Below are 14,054 nucleotides of genomic sequence, written 5' to 3'. Positions count from 1 at the left end.
GCAGCTATTGAAAATAGCCCCCAACCAGGGACACAGAACAAAAGAGGGAGGGGCACTGAAGCCACACACTCACCTGTAAAAGCCTTTACAAGGAGAAAGAGGATCAAAACCTCAGTTTCCATACAGGGTACACACACTGCACAGATACACCCACATATATCTATGCCTTCTCAAATTCAGCTTGATGTGACTACAACAAATGTGGAGTCACAGCCCCATTCTCTCAAAATTGACACACATCAATCACCAAATTCTCCATCACCATCTCTGGATGTGGACATGATATTCACATCAATTCCTGATTCTCCCTCTTTACAACTTAGGGAGGAGCCCCACTCAAATACTGGTGATCATCATCTTTTAGATGATTTGTTCGATCATCAGCCAATTCTTTCAGATTTGGTTGAAGAATATGTGTCCCCTAAATTAAAATCAATCCACGCAAATTCAACAATCATGTCACTTTCAATTTCTACTTCTTTTCCTTCTTCAACAGATATTTCTCATCTGTTGACAAGTGGTTGTTCTTCGACGGATAAGCTTAACAGCAGTTATCCGTTGATATCATCGGTTCCTAGTTCAACGGATACTCCCTATCCGTTGATAGTCTCTACATAAATAACTAAATCAATTCCAAGTGTAGAAGACATGGTTACTGTACAATCACTTCTAGGATTGAGGGAAGGGAGTGAAAATTTGAGTGAGAGGCTGGGTTGCTCCCAGGAAAAAGAAGAGCTTGAGAGTCTAAATATGCATGCTATTTCTTCCAGCATGGAAAAAGAAAGTGAGAGGAGTGCCACCTGATAAGTGGCATTTTATACCACTTAGAACATCTTAAAATGGCTTAAATTGGTGCATTGAAATCAAGTATTTTGTGTATTTGATGCGTTTTTCTAGTGTTTATGCATTTCAGGGTATTAGTTGCATTTCGGAGGAGTAATCATCAAGAATAAGTCTTGGCATGTGTTCATCATTGAGAGAAGGAAGAAATGGGCAGATTACGGCGAAGAAACGGAGCAAACTTAGGAATTTTCCAGAAGGGTCCTGAGCGCCCACTCAGCAATGCTGAGCGGCCGCGCAGGAAGCTGAGCGCCTGCTCAGCTATGCTGAGCGGCCACGCAGGGTCGGAAAAAAAAGATAATTTATTTTAGGACTTCTATTTCTGTTTGACTTCCACTTCTATGTAATCTGAGTTTTATGGGACTATTATATAAGTAGATTTGGAGACGTTTTCAAGAGAGAGGATCGTGGTATTACGCAAGGAGTGAAGGAGATAAGGAAGAAGACCGTTTTAGTACACAGCAACGAAGAGGAAGCATATTTTCTTGTGATTCTTGTTTCGTTGTAACGTTGGATGCTAGTCTTCTTACTTTGAACCTATTTACTCTTGTGACGTACTCTGATTTAATATAATTAGTTTATTTATTATTTTCTTGTGTTTGTTTATCATGATTTCATAAGAACCCATGATGACGATAAGTGCTATTATGAGCTAATCGTGATCATGGGGTTGCAACGGATTTACTATGGAATTCTTTAGTTAATTGTTTAATACTTTAGTGTGTGATCATTGTATGATATCTAGTATTGGTTGTGCGTATTCGTCTTATGTGCGTCACGAACATATAAGATAGGGTGTTAATCTCTTGTGAAGCGACGGTGGATCTTGAGATTTAGAACTTGCCATGCTAGCATAGGTTCATGTACGTTGTGCATGATTAGTGGGTAACTCTAACAGTTTTATTTGCCCTATGTAATCAAAGGGAATAACTTGTGCTTAAATCGTTGTGTTGTCAATTTCTGTAGACATATAGGAACTCAACATAATTGATGACTATTCAACTTCTATCTTAATTGTGGATGTTTGGTAGAATGGTATTAGTACAATGAAAGTTGGCTTCTATCATTTTCGTGTTATTCGATTAATATCATCACTGTCACATGCTAAAGGAAATAACAATGATTATTGAAGGAAGTAGTAATGAAGTTGTGATCTCATGAGTATTTTATTATTGATAATTTGAAGTGTTAATTAGGTGATTAATTAAGTAGTTAATTGTAGTTAATATTTAGTCAACAATTCTAAGTGTTAGTGTCTTAACATTGAGAAGTAATCATACATTGGTGAGTGAGTTTAATTAGACAATAAATTAGTCTGAGTCTCTGTGGGAACGAACTAGAAAGTATTCTATATTACTTGCGAACGCGTATACTTGCATGAATATTAGCGTGTGTTTTCGCCCTAACAAGTTTTTGGCACCGCTGTCGGGGACTCGGCGTATTTGTTTAGTTTATGTACTTACCATCATTGGTCATTAGGACTCAGTGATTAGGACATAGTAGTTACTTATTGTTTCCGGTTGTGTTTCAGGTACTTTAGCGAGCGTTTATGCAAACTCATTCTCGTACTCGCAAGAGGACTTTAGATACAGCTGAGGAGATAGACGAAGTTCTTGATATTCCGGAGAAGTTAGATTTTGAAGATTCGGATTCAGGAACTGAGCGGAAAGAACCAGTAAACATGGGTGATCGTATTGTTCAAGCTGATCCAGCTCTCATGGACTTTTTTCGGCCAAAAATTGATGACATTCAGTCAAGCATTCTTCATCCGGCCATTCAAGCTAACACCTTTGAAATCAAGCCGGGCACTATTCAGATGATGCAGAATTCTGTTTCTTTTGGAGGAGCGGCGACTGAAGACCCCAACATGCACATAAGGAATTTTGTCGAGATCTGCAACACTTTTAAGTATAATGGCGTGAGTGATGAGGCTATCAAGCTGAGGCTTTTCCCATTCTCATCAAGGGACAAAGCTAAGGATTGGTTACATTCTGAACCAGCTGGGTCCATCACTACATGGCAAGATCTTGCGCAAAAGTTTCTGGTGAAGTTTTATCCAATGGAAAAGACTGCTGCTATGAGGAGTGCTCTTACTCAGTTTGCGCAGCAACCTACATAATCTATGTGCGAAGCTTGGGAACGCTACAAGGAAATGTTGAGAAAGTGTCCACATCATGGAATGCCTGATTGGATGGTGATTATGGGTTTCTATAATGGTTTGAGGGCCCAATCTCGGCCCATGCTCGATGCAGCAGCTGAAGGCGCTTTATGGGCTAAAAGCTATACTGAGGCTTATAATCTTATCGAGACTATGGCTGCAAATGAGCATCAAAACCCAACTCAGAGGATGATGCCTGGTAAGGTAGCAGGTATTCTGGAAGTTGATGCAGCCACCGCTATTGCAGCACAGCTTCAAGCGCTGTCAATGAAGGTTGATTCTCTGGCTACATATGGAGTTAATCAAATAACTATGGTTTGTGAGCTTTGTGCAGGTTCTCATGCTACGGATCAGTGTTCTCTTGTCAACGAATCTGTTCAGTATGTGAATAATTATCAGCGACAACAGCAGCCTGTGCCAGTGACCTATCATCCTAATAACAGAAATCATCCAAATTTCAGCTGGGGGAATAATCAGAATGCTATTCAGCCACCATATCAGCAAGGAGTGAGTAAACAGTTTAACCCACCTGGATTTCAGCAACCACAGCAATATGCTCAAAGGCAATCATATCCTCAATAGGGAAGTGCAGCTGCACCTACTAGTGCTGATTTTGAGGAACTTAAGCTGTTATGCAAGAGTTAGGCAGTTTCTATCAAGACCTTGGAAAATTAAATCGGTCAATTAGCCAATACAGTGCTCAATCGTCAACCTGGCACTCTTCCCAGTGACACGGAAGTACCAGGAAGGAAGGAAGCTAAAGAGCAAGTCAAGGCTATTACCTTAAGGTCTGGAAAAGTTGCTGATGCTGAAAAGGCAAAAGAAGGAGAAACTGAAATTAGAGATGAAGAAGCTAAGCAAAAGGAGAAAGCGGCGGAACCAAGGAAGACTACTGTTGAACACACTCTGCCTGAGGGTAATACAGGGGAGAAATAACTCTATCCTCCACCACCTTTTCCTAAGAGATTGCAGCAACAAAAGCTGGATAGACAGTTCGGTAAGTTTCTGGAGGTATTCAAGAAACTTCACATCAATATACCTTTCGCTAAGGCTCTGGAGAAAATGCCTAGTTATGCGAAGTTTATGAAGAGTATTCTTTCAAGGAAGGTGAAACTGGATGACCTTGAGACCGTTGCTCTCACGGAAGAATGCAGCGCTGTTCTACAGCAAAAGTTACCGCCAAAACTGAAAGATCCATGTAGCTTCACCATTCCTTGCACCATTGGCAAGTTGACTTTTGACAAGTGCCTTTGTGATTTGGGAGCAAGCATTAAATTGATGCCGTTGTCGATCTTTAAAAAGTTAGATTTTCCTGATCCAAAACCCACATACATGTCTCTACAATTGGCTGATCGTTCCATTACTTACCCAAGGGGCATAGTGGAGGATGTGCTAGTCAAGGTGGATAAGCTCTTCTTTCCTGCAGATTTTGTTATTCTAGATTTTGAGGAAGATAAGAAGATTCCCATAATCTTGGGAAAACCTTTCTTGGCTACTGGCCGTACCTTGATAGATGTGCAAAAAGGTGAACTTACTATGCGGGTACAAGATCAGGATGTGACCTTCAACGTATTCAAGGCAATGAAATTCCCTACAGAAGATGAGGAATGCTTAAAAGTGGATGTGATTGATTCTGCGGTTACTTCGGAACTCGATCGCATGCTAATGTCTGATGCATTGGAAAAGGCCTTAGTGGGGGATTTTGACAGCGATGATGAAGATGGCAACGAGCAATTACAATATCTGAACGCTTCTCCCTGGAAGCGAAAGTTGGACATGCCGTTTGAATCTCTTGGTACTTCTGACCTCAAGAATGCTGAAGGAAAGCTCAAACCATCAATAGAGGAAGCACCTACCTTGGAGCTCAAGCCATTACCTGAACACTTGATATAACGACTCGTATATTTATTTATTTTTTATGTTGTTTAAATGTATAATTATTAAATAATTGCATAAATAAAATAGGTCTGTGGGTTCTGACAGCTGGATATTATTTTTGTTAATATTTTAATTAATTATGTGTGATCGTTGGTGTTCGTGTATTAATTGCGTAATTCGTTGTGAAGCTGTGTTGTGTCACTTTTATATTTAAAGGTGATTTTATTCAGTATTTATTTCCATAAATACTTGGGTTATCCCTAAAATTATTTTTATGGCTTCATAATTTTATTAATTATTTTTAGGAGTTTTTAAAATTTAGAAATTGATATTTTATCATTTATTTATCTTTAAATAATTTTCTGATTTCATTTAATTGTAAAATCAGTATTAAATGCCTGACTTCTTCAAAAATTATGAAATTCATATTTTTATTAAGTTGGAATATTCCGAGAATTTTAAAATTATTTTGGATATTTTTGGGATTTATTTGACCCGTGCGTTATTTCGTTTAATTGTAAAAATGCGGATCCAGTATACGTTTTAAAAATGCTTTCAAAATCTTGAAAATTTTGTTTAGTTAATTGTTAATTATTGCGATAATTTTAGAGTATTAGTTTTAAATTATCTTGAAAACTTTAAATTTGTTCTGATAAATTTTCAGGGTGTTGTTACTCGAAAATTATTCGTTAAAATCAGTAAGTGCGGTACGAGTCAGAATAATATTAAAAAAAAAAGGGGGAACAAAAACCCCAATTTCATCCCTGCACCCCCATCCTCGACCTCTAGTCCCTCTCTCTGATTCTCTCTCCAATTTCTCTTCTCTCCCTTTAATCTCTCCTCCTCTCTGTTCGATTCCATCCCTCTCCTCCCTCTGTCATCGTCTTTCCTGTCCTGATTCTCGGTAATCACTGTGCTTCGGTTTCTTTCATTCCGACCGCTGCCCCTCGTTGTTTTTCGGCGAGGTGGTGGCGTGTGGGAGGATTATAACTGCGTGGGTTGCTTATGTGTATCTATGCGTGTGTGTATCGATTCTGTGTGTGCATGTGTTGTGTGTATCTGTGATTCAAGTGTCTCTTCCTGTTACCACTTCCGTTTTGGTTATCTGCCGCCTTGGTTCTGTTCTTTCCGGCCACGCGTGTGCGTGTGGGCCGGTGATGTTATGATTTCTGATTTTCCATTTAATTTTGCTGAAATATTCGAATAAATTATTTGATTATTTTAATGAAAATAAATTCCGTGCGAGAAATATTAGTTTAATCGGTGAAGGTTCGCGTTCGAAACCCGATTATACGGGTACCCGCGAATTTTTGCCGCCGTCGGCGATGAGCTTCGGCGAGCTGACGGTGGACTGTGATGATGTTGTTCTGAGTCCTATAATTTAAAATACAAAATACGATTTAAAATCAAAATTTTGAATAAAGTTATAAAATGCGAGTTAAGACATAGAATGCAGATAATAACGAATAATTGGTGTTTGTAAATTTGAGAATTGACAGTGTTGGCGGGAATCGGTGGTTGGGAATTGTATTGATTTGAATTGATTGTGATTGTTTGGACGTCGGGACGTTCGACGGGTTAGCCGATAATCAAAGGAGGTGCTGCCCGATTTTCGGAAAAGTTATATTACGGGAATACGAGGCCGTACCCAATGGCTATCGGAACGTCGATCGTTTATATGTAACTAATTTGTACAAAACCTGATTATGTGTTGCGATGGAATACTTTGCGAAACCCATAACCCTAATTTCATAAAAGGACAAATATACCTATATTACGAAAACGAACACTGAACCGACTTTTGAAGACGTGAACCTTAATTGATACGTGTATTATTATATTGAGAATGTTACGAGTCGAGTTTGTTAACTTATGGGTAGATTGTTAGCGAGGATAGTCAAGCTTATTCGGATGTCTAATTTAGGGTATTTTGGGTCCTGTAGGTTCCAGTTGAAATCCTTAGCATCCCGGTCAGTGCAAAGCCAGTCAAAACTTAGTGTTAAAGCGTATTAAGGCAAGTACCCCTGATCATATCTTTATGGTTCAGTATATATGAATATAATGTTGTCTTATTCTCGTACTGGAACAGAATGATTTAAGTTACGTATTCCCTGGGTTTCAAATTATTTTATTAACTTGTGTTTTGGGGGAAAAGTAACTTCTGAAAATACCTATCTCTAAGCTTTGAATAAAATGGAAATGTTTTGGGAAAATGTGCTGTGTTATAATTGTTTTGACAAGAGATAGGTAAGTGATTTGGAAAACTGGATAAAAATGATCAGATAATTGGATGAGTGTGCGCAGAAGGCCCGTAACGGCCTGGAAGTTAGCGTAAGAGGCGAAGTGGTTGCGCCCCCTATTATAACCACCAGCCCAGCGTGACAGAGACCTAGCTAGTCTCTGAGTTCCGGAACAAGTTTCATATGATAGCCTGATCAGCTGTCTCACCAGGAATCATCCAATGCATGTATATCTGAGCAAATGATTTTGAGGTTCCCGGAAAGGGACAAGTTTTATGGTTCCCGTAAGGGAACAATTAGTTTTATAGGTCCTGCGATGGGACAAATGATTTGGAAATGTAAGTAGCATGCTAAATTTAATCCTGCTATTTACACAGCACTATTAATAAAATGTTTAGAGAGCATACTAGCTATTAAAGATCCAGTTTCAACAGTTTATCAGTTTTTATCTATTTACACTTGTTTTACGTGTTTTCTACTAACAAGTTGTAATTTCTGTTCCTACAATTGTTTATTATAAACTGTTTTAGTTAGTAATCATATAGTGGTACGGCTGAGCGGTTGATCGCTCACTCTTGCAAATGTGTTTGTATATTTTCGCATTGCAGATGCTTAGGGGATGTTGCTGTTTTGCTAAGGGCCAGTTTCCAATCCTCCTGTGTCGAGCTCCTCTGAATAGGTTGTGTCTAGGAAGTGTGGTCTGTGAGTTGCTGTAGAATAATAGTCAGGTGGCAGGTTGTTTTTAATAAGATGGTTTGTAATAAGTGTGTAACCTAAATTATACTTGAACCTGGAAAAGATCTTGTGGAAGAGTTGTTTATCTTGAATAAAGTAAGTAGTTATCTTATAATTATAGTTTCATTTTGTTAGTGACGTCAGCTCCTAACCCGGGGTTGAGGCCGTTACACTTGAGGTATGCTTTTTTAGGTGATGCATCTACTTTACATGTTATTATTTCATCTGACCTTTCAGGTAGTGAGGAAGACAAGCTCTTAAGGATTTTGAGAGAATTCAAATCGGCTATTGGATGGACCATAGCAGACATCAAGGGGATAAGTCCTTCATATTATATGCATAAAATTCTGCTAGAGGAAGGTAGTGAGCCGACTGTTGAACAGCAGCGCAGACTGAATCCTATCATGAAGGAGGTGGTGAAGAAAGAAATTCTGAAGTGGCTGGATGCAGGAATCATTTATGCTATTTCTGACAGTTCGTGGGTGAGTGTAACACCCCCAAATCCGGGGTCGGGAATCCGGGTTGTCACGAGTTCCATTTCCCTTAATAACACCCAATCTTAATAAACAATCAACTACTCTGTACTGTGACCCCACAATAAACACACACACCACAAGTTATAGTCTCAGAGATGAATATCTAAAAGTAACACGAGTCATTTTATTCCAAAATTATATGACATTACACCTTAAAAGGGTTTCTGAATAGATTTACATTTATTTACCATTATTACAATTGATAAAGATACATAAGTCTGGTACATCAAAAGTTGAAAGCCTAGCCTATTGGTAGTTCCTACCTCAGCTACAGCGACATCAACGCCTATAGGAAACTGCGGAACGTTTCCTATCCACTCGCGAATTGGGAGCTTGGTCCTGTTCATCTTTTCTATCTGTTGTTGTGTGATGAAAGAAGAAAGCAAGAGTGAGAAGCAAGCCCACCAAAATAATATGTATAATGATTAACAATATATGAGCCTTCTCATAGTACTCAACAAAGTCTTGGTTAAGAAGAAATGAACCAAGTTGATATCTTAATGCGATGAAGTCGTAAAATATTCAGTATATATATATATACTTTTCAAAATATTGGAAGTCCTCTTCCATGCATAATACACACAGAGTTCCAGTGTATAACTGTATAAAAATATCGTTGCAAGGTGATCTCATATATCTAACCTTGTCTCAACATTTTTCTGAAAATCTTTGTCATGCATAAGATAATCATTTACTAGATATAAGTTTAAAAGATGAAGTTACAAGATACTCCAATATACTTATATCTTTTCCAAATACTACTTGAACTACCACCGTTCAAGTTATAATTAGTTTCAAAAGTTCATCACACTGATGAGACTACAAGATAAGACTTGAATAGATTCAATCTTTGAAATATTTTGAAGGAAATGAAGTTATGATATACTTCATTAAGTCCCGATATATATATATATACACCTATATATATACATACGTTTCCTGAAAACCTCTGTCATGTAAAGTATGAACAGAATTGCAATATCCAATAAATTTGGAAAGGAAAGAATTTTGGCATAAACCTAATATCTTGCTGATCAGGCAAAGATACCAATAAGTAACCTTTTCTACTAGTAGATGGATGAATCCCCCATCGGTCATCACCCTGGCCACATAAGGACCTTGTGCTGGACCGCCACCCGGCCTCTTACGCGTTGATGGACTGCCACCCAGCCACTTACACTTTGATAGACCGTACCCCGGCCTGTCGCTTATGCCGACTCAATTAGATGGGCTTACTTCCCGAACGTTGGGTAAGTAATCAATTCATTTATTTTCTCAAAACAGCAACCACGTTGCGAATGTAAAATACACCACAGAGCTGGATCCCCCAGGTTTTGAGCGAGTATTTAAATCCCCTTTGAAAGGAAGATATTAAATATAAAAAAATGAGTTTTGGGGTCCACTCTAACTTTAAAAAAATCATTTTGAAGACTCGAAAACATTTTTTAAGAATGTTTGGAGTACTGCTGATTTATTAAAATAAATCAGTCCCGATATATTAGAAAATATCTGAATATTATTATTTAAATAATATTCTCATAAAGATAATCCTTATAAAAATAATCAAAGTAGAAGTTTTAAAACTTATACTTGAAATGGATATTAAATAACCAAAGATATACTCATATGAAAGTACTATCTTTATTTGAATAATCGAAAATAAGTTTGATTATCGACACCATATTCTTTAATAAAATAAAGAATATATCTCAGCAAATAATCGGAGTCATAGATCCTCAAATGAATATTCAAATAATATTCAATAAATAAAATAAGCTGAGTCATAAGCCCTCGAATGAATATTCGAAATAATATTCAATAATAAAATAAAGGAGTCATAAGTCCTCGGATGAATATTCGAAATAATATTCAATAATAAAATAAAGTTATCGAATAAACCTTATTCGATTAATAGTTTTGAAAACTATGACCATATATATATATAAATATATATATATAAAATCTACTCGGGATCCTCGACTCCCAGTTTTAGAAAATGTTTTCACCTTTGGGTCCCTATACTAAGGGTATATGCAAATTACTGCTATTCTCTAGCATAGGTATTATCAACTGAACCAACAGATATATATGGCAAGAATACGAAACAGGCATGCATATATATACCATATCAGCATGCTTCAATATATCGCAACATTTGCTAATTAACCAACATGCATCTATCGCAAGATAATGCATATACATATATACATCACAACAACAGTATAACGGGTAGAAAACTTGTCTGAGCGACTGGGGGTTACGAATGGCTCGGGACGAGTCTGGTAACCTATAAGCAACAAGTAAGTTGGAATTAAACCAAAGTCACTTGTAAATCTATACTCTAACCAACTCAGACTCTAACGCTCGTTTTGCACTTACTGATTCTCTTAAGTCACTCGAGTACCCTCGGCTCCACCATTTTTAATAATTTAACCATTACGAGTTTTAAGGCGATTCCTTCGCGAGTGTCTTACCAACTGCCTATTACACCTTACATAAATGTTTCATACTTCAATTAGTCCTTTAAGGTCTTTAACCTATGTTTCAAAGTAAGGCGAGGGGTAAGGGTTCGTTCGCGAAACGCCGTTACTTAAAACGGTCGTTTCTCCTAAACCGTACATCGGATTCAAGCGTACCACATATCAAAACGAAGCTCGTAACATGAACTATATAATCATGGCAATGGTCAAAACCTAGCAGTGAGTTCACGGGTCCTGATGTTAAGAACAAAAGCAGTCTAAGGTAAATCGGGCATTACGACGGCTATGTTTACGCGATTACCAATATTTATACCACTCCAATTCCTTACCAATTCACTACAAACCACCAAACCATCAACAATACATCAAACAAAACTTAGATCAAGGCAAAGTCAGTCCATAATCTCAAGGTTTTCCAACTCATTCAACCACAAACATGATCTACTAACCATAACTTAAGATTCATTAACCATTAACCAAGATTCATATCCAAAATCACCACAAATCCAACCAAACTATCTAACATACATGGATCTTGCTATACATACATGGATATTTCTATATATACATTAATCCATCCATAAACTCATCAAAACTCAAAGTTCAAACTATAAGTTAAAGGTGAAAGTTGTTTATACCTCCTTGAAGCTTCCTAACACAACCCAAGAGTTTTGAATGCCTAAAAGAATCTTGATCCTTGCTTGTATAACCTTAACATTTCATAAAAATGAATAAAACTAACATTAGTTCTTGAAAGTTACTATTCATCATCACTTTTTTTGCCTAGGTTAAGAATGGAATTTGTCTTCCAAACTTATACCATGCATTCACTAGTAGGTAAGGAAGCTATGGTAATTACCTTGTGATTTTAGAGCAAGAGAAGCTAAGATTGGTTTTTGAAGAAAACCAACCGAGAGTTTAGGTGGGGAGAAGAAGAAAGCTTGCTTGATTCTTGAATTCTAAAGTTTGTGAAATGATTTGCTTGGCTAGGATTAATCCTTGGTAAATATCTTCCTTTAACTTTAATAAAGTGATGACATCACCTCCATTACATCATCACAAGGACACTTGTCCAAACCTTATGGTTGGATGATGTCACAACCCACTAATCCCATCTGATTAGTGCTTAATTACTTGGCTAATGGTCATTATCTGTTTTACGCTTCGCTTAGCTTTCGTTCTCGTTTATCGTTTGAGAGATCATACCCGGGATCTTATTACTTGGGTTCCCCTAAACCTTTCTCAATATTTTATATTCCTTTTATGATCCTCTCTTATAATCCTTGAATTTAAATCCTTTTAATCATGTTACCTTATACTCAATTCTTTCGGTATCTGGTGGATTTTCGGGAAAAATCAAAGTGTTCGGAATTGGATATCGACGATCTTTACATACACTTATATACCATATAGAGTACTAATAAAATTTCAGAATATCAATAACAGAACCCCTACATAGTGTGGCATGAAAAGTTTTCTTATTCAGTATAATCTGCAAAATCACTATTCATAAGGGTTTCAAAAATTTTTATTTTCAAAAATTGGGGTTATTACAGTGAGCCCCGTACAATGTGTACCTAAGAAAGGAGGTATCACTGTGGTAGCAAATAAAAAGAATGAGCTCATCCCCACTCGAACAGTTACAGGATGGAGAGTATGCATGGATTATCGAAAATTGAACAAAGCCACAAGGAAGGATCACTTCCCTCTTCCGTTTATTGATCAAATGCTTGACAGGTTGGCTGGTCATGAGTATTTTTGTCTTCTGGATGGCTATTCAGGGTATAATCAGATTTGTATTGCACCAGAGGATCAGGAAAAGACTACCTTCACTTGTCCATTTGGCACGTTTGCTTTTCGCAGAGTTTCGTTTGGGTTATGTGGCGCACCGGCCACTTTTCAGAGATGTATGATGGCTATATTCTCTGACATGATTGGAAATAATGTCGAAGTGTTCATGGACGACTTCTCCGTCTTTGGACATTCATATGATGAATGTTTGAATAATCTTCGCACCGTACTAAAAGGTGCGTGGAAACTAATTTGGTGCTCAATTGGGAGAAATCTCATTTTATGGTGCATGAAGGCATTATTCTTGGGCATAAGGTCTCTAACAAGGGTCTGGAGGTGGACAAGGCCAAGGTGGGAGTCATTGAAAATCTTCCACCACCTAATTCTGTGAAAGGAATCCGTAGTTTTCTTGGTCATGCGGGTTTTTATCGGTGATTCATCAAGGACTTTTCAAAGATATCTAAGTCGTTGTGCAATTTGCTTGAGAAAGATGTGCCTTTCAAATTTGATGATGAATGTTTGGCGGCATTCGAGACTCTCAAGAAGAGTTTGATCACTGCACCAGTTATTACAGCACCAGATTGGAAGGAACCGTTTGAGATGATGTGTGATGCGAGTGATTATGCGGTAGGTGCAGTTCTGGGACAGCGCAAGAAAAATCTCTTCCATGTGGTCTACTATGCGAGTAAGACCTTAAATGGGGCCCAAATGAACTACACCACTACCGAGAAGGAGCTCTTGGCTATAGTCTTTGGTTTCGAGAAATTTCGATCTTATCTACTTGGTACTAAAGTAACAGTATTCACTGATCATGCGGCCATTCGCTATCTGGTTTCCAAGAAGACGGCAGCTCGTATTCTGCAAGCAGGTTTTTTCTGGCCTACTTTGTTTAAGGATGCTCATCAGTTTGTTTTAAGGTGTGATCGTTGCCAAAGAGTGGGAAATTTGACGAGAAAGGATGAGATGCCGTTAAATGTGATGCTTGAAGTCGAGGTCTTTGATGTTTGGGGAATCGATTTCATGGGGCCTTTTGTCTCGTCTTGCAATAATCAGTACATCTTGCTGGCAGTCGATTATGTCTCAAAATGGGTAGAAGTCAAAGCTTTACCGAAAAATGATGCAAAGGCAGTGCTAAATTTTCTTCATAAGCAGATTTTCACAAGGTTTGGAACACCTCGGGTAATCATAAGTGGTGAAGGGTCGCATTTCTGCAACCGTAAGTTCACTTCTATGATGCAGCGTTATAATGTGAATCATCGAGTGGCTACTGCCTATCATCCGCAAACAAATGGTCAAGCGGAAGTATCTAACAGAGAGATCAAGCGCATTCTAGAGAAGGTTGTTTTTCCGTCAAGGAAGGATTGGTATTTAAAGCTCGATGAAGCTGTTTGGGCTT

General features: G+C 37.9%; 1 non-coding gene across 1 annotated transcript; it reads right to left on the bottom strand.

Annotated features, from left to right (window-relative positions):
* Positions 1-2,914: 2,914 nt before the first annotated feature.
* LOC141716042 (small nucleolar RNA R71) lies at positions 2,915-3,021 on the bottom strand. The gene has a single exon (XR_012572775.1). It is a non-coding gene; the product is annotated as a small nucleolar RNA R71 (small nucleolar RNA).
* Positions 3,022-14,054: the final 11,033 nt, after the last annotated feature.

This window comes from Apium graveolens, chromosome 3 (assembly GCF_009905375.1).
Source record: "Apium graveolens cultivar Ventura chromosome 3, ASM990537v1, whole genome shotgun sequence".
Lineage (NCBI taxonomy): Eukaryota > Viridiplantae > Streptophyta > Magnoliopsida > Apiales > Apiaceae > Apium > Apium graveolens.
Note: the sequence above shows the minus strand (reverse complement) of the source record. Positions and strands in the feature narration are given on the sequence as shown.